Source organism: Prionailurus bengalensis, chromosome C1 (genome assembly GCF_016509475.1).
Source record: "Prionailurus bengalensis isolate Pbe53 chromosome C1, Fcat_Pben_1.1_paternal_pri, whole genome shotgun sequence".
Classification (NCBI taxonomy): domain Eukaryota; kingdom Metazoa; phylum Chordata; class Mammalia; order Carnivora; family Felidae; genus Prionailurus; species Prionailurus bengalensis.
Genome location: NC_057345.1, coordinates 202309564 through 202319874, shown reverse-complemented (window position 1 = coordinate 202319874; position 10311 = coordinate 202309564). Strand labels below are relative to the sequence as shown.

The 10311-nt window shown below is 45.1% G+C and overlaps 1 long non-coding RNA gene across 1 annotated transcript; it reads right to left on the bottom strand.

Moving 5' to 3' along the window:
• Window positions 1-7843: 7843 nt before the first annotated feature.
• On the bottom strand, window positions 7844-9359 carry LOC122479727. The gene is made up of 2 exons (XR_006296417.1): window positions 8737-9359; window positions 7844-8034 (listed from the first exon to the last, which is right to left on the bottom strand). It is a non-coding gene; the product is annotated as an uncharacterized LOC122479727 (long non-coding RNA).
• Window positions 9360-10311: the final 952 nt, after the last annotated feature.

Below are 10311 nucleotides of genomic sequence, written 5' to 3'. Positions count from 1 at the left end.
CCAACAATGTATTTATTTGCACTTGGGGCCATCCTGGAATATCTGTTACGTGTGGAGATCAAGTGCACTGTCCCTGAGCAGATCTGGGAAAGATCTGGAGTAGTTGGGCCAAGATGGGTCCAATCGCTTCGTTGTTTAGCTAAGGAAATCAAGGTGACATGCAGTGGAAATCCAAGGGTCCCCTCCTCTAGGTCATACATCACAATCCTCCTACTGTCTGACATCCTGTCATCAATAGCAGATTTACCTAAAAAAGAAACCAAGTCCTTTCCAGGAGGAGCCATCCCAGGTTCATCAAAAGCCAGTACAGGGCAGACTGGTCCCTTTCTTTTTTTTTTTTTTTAATTTTTTTTTTTCAACGTTTATTTATTTTTGGGACAGAGAGAGACAGAGCACGAATGGGGGAGGGGTAGAGAGAGAGGGAGACACAGAATCGGAAACAGGCTCCAGGCTCTGAGCCATCAGCCCAGAGCCCAACGCGGGGCTTGAACTCACGGACCGCGAGATCGTGACCTGGCTGAAGTCGGACGCTCAACCGACTGCGCCACCCAGGTGCCCCAGACTGGTCCCTTTCTTAAGCAAGCAAATCTTTTTGTTTCAACCCCAACTTTTTGCCCAGACCTGTTGGGTGGTGCACGTCGAGCCCGAACCACATGTACATGTTACTTGAGGATGACATTGTGAAATGATGCCAACACACAGAAGCAAAGTAAAGACTCAAGCAAGTTCCTTGGCCTCCTTCAAGTAGAGTCTGCGCCCCTGGACTTGTCTTGACCATTCTTGTCCCTGGTTTTCCACCTGGAAAACACCGTCCACGTCTCTATGTCCACCTCTCCGAGAAATTTTCTGATCCTCCTCGACTTGACTGATGTTTCCCCTCCCCGAGCTCCCAGAGCACCAGTTGCCCAGATCACACATCTGGCCCTCAAGCCTCTGTGTGTTGTAAACTGGATTTTCCTATGTCCACACATATATCAGTCAGGATCCAGACTTGGGAGACAGAAAACCACACGACACATTTTCACGGAATGAATTTAAAGAATAATTAACTCAGTACCAAGAACAGAAAAGGCCAAGGGGAATATTAAAGTAGCAAAGAGGTTGCAATGATTGGAAGCAGCTAACTCAGTATGAGGGAACAAAAGGGACTATTATTAGAATCATGGAAACTTACAGGCCTGGAGGGAGACACCCCCCAGAGCTAAACTTCAGCCCTCTCTAAGGGGCTGCTGCTTTGCTGGAGGAAGGGCCCCATGGCGCTGGGACCCAGAGCCCTGAGCAGGGGGTGCCGGCCAACTTATGATGGCATTTTTGAGGGGGAAACGATGGGCCTGGTTCCGCGAGTGTTGGAAAAACTGGAAACTGGAGCACCAGCTGCTCCTGGAAGGAGCTTCCAGTGTGGAAAAGCATTGCTAAGCGATGCCCGCAGGAGCAGCGGGCGCATCGAGCAACAGAAAGCAAACAGGGAAGAGCGCTGGCCACGCCAAACTGGGGGCTGCCTTGCAGAGCGAATTAAATGCATCCACCCACAGACGTTAGACTCACTTTATCTGCAATGTACATGAGTTCCGGAAGCAACTTGAGATTAACAGAGGCAGAGCCAAAACTGAAAAAGAGACCTTTTGTTGTGTTTCACACGTGCTCAAGAAGAGAACGGTTTCTCTTTCATACACGGGTTAGTTTATTCCGGGCGACAATAAAGAAGAGCCTTACTTAAGACTCTAACTAACTAGTTAAGTCTTAACTAACCAGGTCCTTGAATATGGAAACTATAAAACATCCCAAATAGAGAGGACCCCAGTGATTAGTTAGTAGAACCTCACTTTCTCCTCCTACCCACTAGTACCCAGCTGAGTAGACTGAATCCCAGAGGAACCAAGTGGTCAGAGAGTGGCAGGCCCAGCCCTGGAACCGGAGTCATCCCTTCATTCAACAAGTATTTATTGAGCATCTCCCGTTCTGACCCCAGGTTTAGGAAACCTTGAAAAATATCAGTTAATAAGACATTCCAGGAAGTAGGAGCCACACAATGTAAGCTACATGGTGGCAGAGATGTTTCTGTCTACATCTTTTCCTTCCAAGATGCTCTCCGGTATTACTTTAGGATGGCTTCACTTTTCACTTATTTTATTGTAGACCTCATCAAGAAGTGAAACACAGCAGGGGACTGAGGTGAAAGGGGGAAGTTTGGGGAGATAGCAGCTTCCAGATATGATAGAAACTACATTTCCTTCCATGGTCATTGGCCACCACAGTTCTGGAGACTCTAGGACCATCCCAGTTTCAAACATTCGGCTCTCTTGTGACTAGCAGGGTCCTGATGGTTTGAATACACGTATGTCTATAGCCACACTCATGGGAGCCATCTTGGTGCTGGGACTGGGCAGCACAACAGCTCCCCCTGGTGTTCTGGAGGAATGGCCTGTCTCAGAAGAGGTGGGGACCTACAAAGGTTGGAAATCATTGTTTACTGAGTTCTTTCATGAAACTAACCAACCATCTTCTTGTTGAGCACTTTAAAAGATCTAGTGGGAAGCCTCAGAAGAAATGAGGAAGTCAGAGCTTGAGAATCCTGGGCTTAAGAATCCTTAGATTCTGTTCTCCTTGTTTGGGGTGACAACCAAGCTCATTTTTTATTGGTGACAGATGTGATCATGCCCTGGGCCTGTAAGATAAGAAAGGCAAGGAGGTCAAACAAGAAGACAGAAGAGGCGCTGGAAAACACATAGATGTGGCTGCAGATCATTATTCACCTGAGTTCTGATCCAGAAATATGGCCCCTGTGCACTAATCCAAGAGCTGAACTGAAATCCAAATTCTCTACATCTTTGTTTTCCCTCTTTTCTTTATCTCCATTTTCTTTTACATCTTTCTTTGAATACTAGTCAACTCCTGGGAAAGAGAAGGGACAAAGAAAATCAGGTCCTTCCCAAGTTTGATGATCAATAGCCTGAGCCTTTTCCTTGTCAGACTTTCCTCAAAGCATTTGGTAATGCATATTGAAAGTCCAAGAATCCTAACATTCTTTGGGCTTATCCTTTACCACATACTCAGGGAAATTTGAACACAGAATACCTGGCAATTCATTTATTACGTGGCTAAACAGAAAATAAGGTGGAACAAATGGTGGTAAATTCAGAACTTTTGAAAACTCAAATATCCCCAGACTGGGACTCTTTACTAAGAATCTTTCCTCTGTGTTGAGTGTGTTTACACATGTGCACATGCATGGGCATGTGCTCTTTTCAGCTGATACAATTAAAAAAAAAAGCATTTTCAGAGTAAGGAAGATGAGGAATCCAGAATAAAGTTATCCATCCCTTTTCTGTTTAAGTAGAATAACCCCCTAACTTATCTTAAATGAGTAGACATCTCCACTGTGCTAAAAGCTCTCTAGGCAATAAGATTTTACAAACTTTCCTACTTACCCACTCCTGGTCATTGCCAAAGTTCACCCCAAATGCTCTCGCACACTGCTGATAGGAGGAAAGGTCAATGAAACCTCTTAGAAAAATGATTTGGGGGAAAAAGTGTACTAAGAGTCTTAAGGACATCATCCTCTTTGACCCTGTAACTTTGCTTCTACAGCTGTATCCTAAGAAAATACAAAAAAGACTAACGAGATGGAAGAGATATGTACATTTTGAATCCATTTTTAAATACAAGCAAATAATTAACAATGTATTAAAATTGGTTTATGCAAATACAAATAATAGAATATTATGCAGATCCCGTAGTGTAGCTATATATAACATATAGGTAATATATATAATACAGAAATTATAGATGTGTGTATATAAAATGCGGAGGGGACACCTGGGTGGCTCAGTTGGTTAAGCATCCAACTCTTGATTTCTGCTCAGGTCATGATCTCATGGTTTTTGGGTTCGAGCCCCGCGTCGGGTTCTGTGCTGACAGCTCAGAGCCTGGAGACTGCTTTGGATTCTGTGACTCCCTCTCTCTCTCTCTGCCCCTCCCCTGCTCATGCTCTGTCTCTCTCTGTCTCTCAAAAAATAAACATTAAAAAAAATTTTTTTAAATAAATAAATAAAATGCAGAGATAGATAAATATAAATAGGTCAATCACATACACACAATGTTAAATGTTAAAAGGATGCGTTTTCTGTCTCATTTTTGGCTGAGGCCCTAAGGAACAGAGAACAGAATAATGGGGAGCAAGGATTCCCACCTACCAAAGACAGTAGACGGCTCCGGAGAGGAGCAGTTCACATTCCCGAAGGAAGGCTTCAACTAGTAGAGGATGAAAATCAATGGATAAATGTCCCAGCCTCCTAGCATCGGGAGGGACAATTCTAAGGTAACTTTCCTGTAGTTTCTTGGAGGGTCTCCAGTGGGACTAAGCTTCAGTTGCCCTGGACAGTCATCAGCTCAGTAACACACTCTATTCTCTCCCTTCCCAGGCTCACACCCTATTCCCCCATTCCTGTTTCCTAGAATCTACTTCATAACACACAACCTGTTCTCAGGTCCTTATCTCAGGCTCTACTGGAGGATGAGTAAAATTAAGTCACTCCCAAAAGGTAATACCCTCTGGAGGTCAGGTTTTGTAGCTATCAAAAACTCAGGAAGGAATCTATCTTCAGAGGGCTTTTGTTTCGTCCCCCAGCTGAAGCAAGGCCACAAAATGAAAGTGTGGCTTTCCGATTCAAACAAGGGAGAGAAAAAGCTCAGAGGATATACACAAACTCATAGTTCAGTGAATTATCCTGTCACAACATTGTCATCATTGCTGCCATTATTACCGTCAAATGCCAAAGGCACAGAAGGCAGACAGCGTCCCAGCTGGGTAGGGAGTCACATCACCGGAAAAGACTCGTGAGGCTAGGTCCAGTTTCAGGCGGTTCCTCTGCCTAACACAATTACCCGGCCTCTCCAGCTATTTGGAAGGGGGCTGTGTTTTAGAGACCATAGTGCTATTAACCCACCGAAATGTCGTGCTGAGCACCAGGGACGGGAGGACTCTGTTTTATTCCGAGTCTCTTGTTCCCATATGGAACCCAAGGCACATCTAGACAGACAGCTGGATCTCTTCTCCTTTTTCCTCCTGGATTTAAAACTATGTTTCAAGCAAAAGTAGGGATTTGGAGGCCAGGAATAAATTGGCTCTAATAATGTGTAGTCCATGGGATCTGTATAGAGAGACAAAGGCGAGCAAGCTACCTATACACAATCCCAGACTCTTACCCCAGCTCCCCTGCCTACAATGGCAAACTGGCCCCTGGACTATTTGACAAATGTGGGCAAGAGGGAAGTGGCACCTACAGGGTCAGTAGTGGTACATTCCAACGGTTTAGGATTGAGGTTACAAGGTCAATGTCTTCAGGGTTCATGCCAATAATATTAGTACAAGGGAACTAAGCAGAGATTGGTGGAGACAACGGTGAAATGCCCCATCTAAAAGGTACTTCTAAACTCTAGTCAATTGGGATGCAGTGTTGCTAGACAAATTTTTAAGAGCCACCAAGGAGTCGAAAATCCAGATTGTGTATGAAAGTCATTGGTTTCAGTGGTGGCAACTAGTTCGAATGTTTTTTGCTCACCCCGTGTTGGCCTGCATAGTCAAAACAGGTCTGTGGACTATAGTTGGCTCCTAAGCCATCAGGTGGACATACATTATGGGAGTGACATAATCTACTGTCACTGGAAAATGTATTGAAGTCGACATCAGACAGCATAGTAACAGACAACTATAAGATTTTGAAAGAGCGGAAAGAAGGGAAAAAGACTTTAGGATTGAATTATAAACAGGCAAAAGGGACTGCACTCAAATTCATAAACTTATGAACTTCAATTTTGGGCCAGTTTCAACATCTGCTATTATGAGGAATAAGGATAATGGCGGCTTTATGTAGCATTATGACCACATTGCATCATACAATGTCCTGATCCTATGAATAGCCAGTTAGCTTTCTTCTTCCCGTCACTGGCTTACCTGCCTGAGGAACAGCTGGTTTAGGACAAGCAGGTTCTGTGCCCTCACCCCACTCCCCCACACCGACTCCCACCCCTCAAAATTAACTCTTTTACAAGAAGTCTACCACCGAGACAAGGAGAAAGATGGTCCATAGAGACATCCAGCAAAAGGTGAAGACTCATGAATAGAAACTACCACAAAGGGTGGAAAAGGAAGAGGAGGGCTGACCCTTAGACAAGACACAAAGAAAGAAGATCCTGGCCCGGGCAGAACCAGAACAAGTCTCGAGGGGCTAGGAGAGTAGAAAAGACCACTCCATTATCTCTGCCTTTCTGTGATTTTGTCAAGTTAGTCCTTCCGTGTGTGTTTCAGCTGCAAAATTGAGATCACTGTTACAAGATCAGTGAAATAGTTAACACAAGCTCTGGGTAAAGTCTTGTTGGAATGTGGCCATGGCCACTCACTGTGGCTGCTTTTGCCTGCAAAGACTAAAACGCCTACCAACCTGTCCACCACTTTCAAGGTCCCCCTCCAGTAGCCCTATCAGGTGCCATACCTCACAAAAGCTGCTGTGAGGTATAACGTGGGTCATGGTTTTTTACTCCATACAGGGCTTTCACCAATAAATATTCAACGCCTTGGACACTAAGATTCAAAGTTCTCACACTTAATTTCAATCTTTGGGTGCCTGGGAGGCGGGTCTCCCGATGCCGTTACTTTGACTCTAGACTATCGGCTCTTGCATAACACACGTATGTGAACAAGGCCAAGTTCTATGTAAATGTGGCAAAAATGGTGAGTGTGATAGGGATGACTGGCACAGAATGAAGCAGGAAAGGCTACTGACCTCCTTTGTCTGTGCCTTCTCCCCAAGACTACGCCGGTGTGTGCAAAGCATATGACTATAACACATTACTACAAGATGGAGTCTAGCATTACCACATTCCCAGGATGCCTCTGCTCCTGGGTGCAGGGACACTTCCCATAAGATCTTGAAACTAAAATCTTCTCCCACTCCCACACTGAGAGCAAATGTGTCAACCAAGAACAAATCAACCATCATGGGAGAAACCCATGTTCCATTGGGAACAAGAAGCTCATCGGTATCTAGAAAATTTGACAAAACCCAGGGGCCTACCTAAGTCGGCTGGACAACGGTTTCTGTATCTTTCACAGGAGAATTGGGTTCTAAGGCCACAAACTTCTAGATCAGCTTTGGTCTGGCGGGCATATGATTTTTAAAGGTGACAGAACTGTTGCACTTTAAGGGTAATGTGACAGGGGTAAGAGATGTCATACCTTTATGTGAATTATACAAGGTCCAGGTTCAATTACACAAGGGATTCCACACAGCTATCAGAATTATTTGACCCCAAAGGGTCCAAGACTACACTGTATCTATAGCACACGATTAGGAGAGGCTTGGGGATGTTGTCCTTTAAAAAGTCCCAAATACACAGATGCAGTCTAGGCCTATTTTATGTTTTCACCCTTTCTCATGTTTACAGTTCCTGGGCTCCGTGTTGACATGACCCGAGCTTGTTTCTAGAAAAAGGGGTATCTTTGGGTGCCTTCGTTACTAATTACCAACAAACAAAGCTAGAAGTATGAGCTGATGATCTGGTTCTGTGTTTTCTGGTTGTTATACCTCAACCCAGCCAGTTAGAAGGTCTATCAAACCAAGTAAATTCTTTTCATATCCAGAAAATATCTCAACCTATTCCATACCGAAACCCAATCATATTTTATTAGCAGGTCTCTTACACGGGCACTACACATTTCCTCCCGACTCGCTTGATTATCCCTCTACCTGTTCTATCCCACTTAGCCTATTACATGAAAAAAGGCAGGGGTACTCCAGGTTGCCATAGGTCACTGTTCAGCTAAGCAAAAACACACAAAACACCATTTGTCAGTGAAAGGGGAGAAATTTTACTTAAAAGACCCTGGGCGGAGAGGTAAAATCGAAGATGATTATGGTGTTCTGGGGCCCGCACCAAAAGAGGCTTTTCCTATTGCTGGCCATGGGAAAAACTGTGACGCCGAAAGTCATGGGTTCGAGCAGTGTCTTCAACCAGATCATTGGCATATGCTGCTGACTAAGGAGACAAGAATGAGAAAATGTAAGATTTACACTCAGGAAACCCATGTGTTTTTTACAGAAGGACCTCTTCAGCTCAGTTTCTCAGATTTCATCAGACATAAGGCCAGAGAGTATGAGAAACCCACCTTCAAGGGGCACCTGGGGTGGCTTAGTTGGTTAAGTGTCTGACTGCTGATGTCAGCTCAGGTCATGATCTCACGGGTTCATGAGTACGAGCCCCGCATTAGGCTCCACGCTGGTACACAGCCTATTTGGCTCTCTCTCTCTCTCTCTCTCTCTGCCCCTCCCCACTAGCTCATGCTTTCTCTGTCTCTGTCTCTGTCTCTCTCTCAAAATAAACAAACCTTAAAAAAAAGAGAGAGAAAGAAAGAAAGAAACCCACCTTCAAAAAGGTAGGTCCAGGGGTTATGTCAACCTCTCTACTGAATGAAAAGATTTGAGGGAGGCTCTACCATAAAGAAGAGAAGCAATGAACACAGAAATTCTGGTTTTTTGCAGGATTGGTGGGAAGCTAGGGGAGAGCTGGGTTTTTGCGGGTAGCAGAGAAGCCAGGGAAGAGTTGGAAGGCAGTCTCTGAAAGGCAAGTGGAGAGCTTTGCTTTGACAAAGGCATCACAGTTTGGAACACCTGCAAGCCAGGAGGACAGCTCTTCGGGTTTGCGAGGCCCCTTTGGATAATCAGAAAATGTCATCAATACCTTGTCTTCCTGATCTTTTTCTTCCATAACTTCTTTGCTTTCTGTCTCTGTAGTAAATCCTTCAGATGGCACGCTGAACACTTATATCTACAGGACTGCATCATCTTCTTATATTTCCCAATTCTGGCCAGCAGCAGGGATCTATCTGCTGCCCCCCTCCCCCACCCCAGGTCCCTTCATTCAAAGCAGCCCACCCATCACTCCTTTTATATACAGAGACAAGTGCCCATGACATGGGAGCTCCTGGCAAAAGGACCTGATGATTAATGATGCCTTGTCACAATGGCTGTGATTCAGCATAAGAGCTTGGTTGGGTGGTTTGGGAGTACTGAGACATTTGGGGAAAATCAACAAAGTACCTATTAGGACTGCTGGCTCATCAGCTGGCTGCTGATCAGTGTAGCCCATGGGAACCACCCTGGATGATACTAACCAAGTGAAATTGTCCTGTCCTTTCAGACCCAGCATCTTCAAAGCCTTTATTGGCTGGCACATTTACATGTGCATTCCTGGTCCCAATATCTTATTTTCAGAAAGAGCTTTTTCAGCAAGGATTTGAACTAATATGGGAATTTTTAAATGAATGCACCGAGGTAGAACTGACACAATAAACTCACATATTTTAAATGCAACAACAATTTTTTTAACGTTTATTCATTTTTGAGAGACAGAGATAGAGAGTGAAAGCAGGGGAGGGGCAGAGAGAGGGGGAAACACAGAATCTAAAGCAGGCTCCAGGCTCCAAGCTGTCAGCACAGAGCCCCACGTAGGGCTCAGACTCACAAACTGTGAGATCATGACCTGAGTGGAAGTCTGATGCCCAACCGACTGAGCCACCTAGGCACCCCAAATGTGATAGAAATTTGATAAGTTTTGACATAGGTATACAACCATGAATCTTTCTACACAAATCAAGATAATAAGTACACCCTCCTGTCCCAAACATTTCCCTGTGCCCCTTCCCTGCTCTCTCGGAAGGAAGGAAGGAAGGAAGGAAGGAAGAGAGGAAGGAAGGAAGGAAGGAAGGAAGGAAGGAAGGGAGGAAGGAAGGGAGGAAGGAAGGAAGGGAGGGAGGGAGGGAGGGAGGGAAGAAGGAAGGGAGGGAGGGAGGGAGGGAGGCAGGGAGGAAGGAAGGGAAGAAGGGAGGGAGGAAGGAAGGAAGGAAGGAAGGAAGGAAGGAAGGAAGGAAGGAAGGAGGAAATACAGCCTGGTTTCAAGCACACTTCCTGAACAAAGGCTGTTATGGTTCACCCTCTCCAAGAGGATCCACCTCATGTGGGGGCCAGGGAGGTGATAATCCAAGCATCTCTCACAGTTCCTCTAGTTTCTTGCCTCTTACAGACTCTAGGAGGGAGGGAATTCTACAGTGCCCCTGTTGTTCTTTTAACATAAGACCTAAGGTTTTAATCCCGGGGGACGCAACAAAGGTTGGGAAGAGAGAAAGAGAGAGGAAGAAAGAGAGGGACATCGAGTTGTGTTTTAACACATCTGTAAAGTTGAGTTTAATTTATTCTGTGTCCTCTTTCATCAAAAGTTACTAAGAGGGGCACCTGGGTGGCTCGGTCAGTTGAGCAT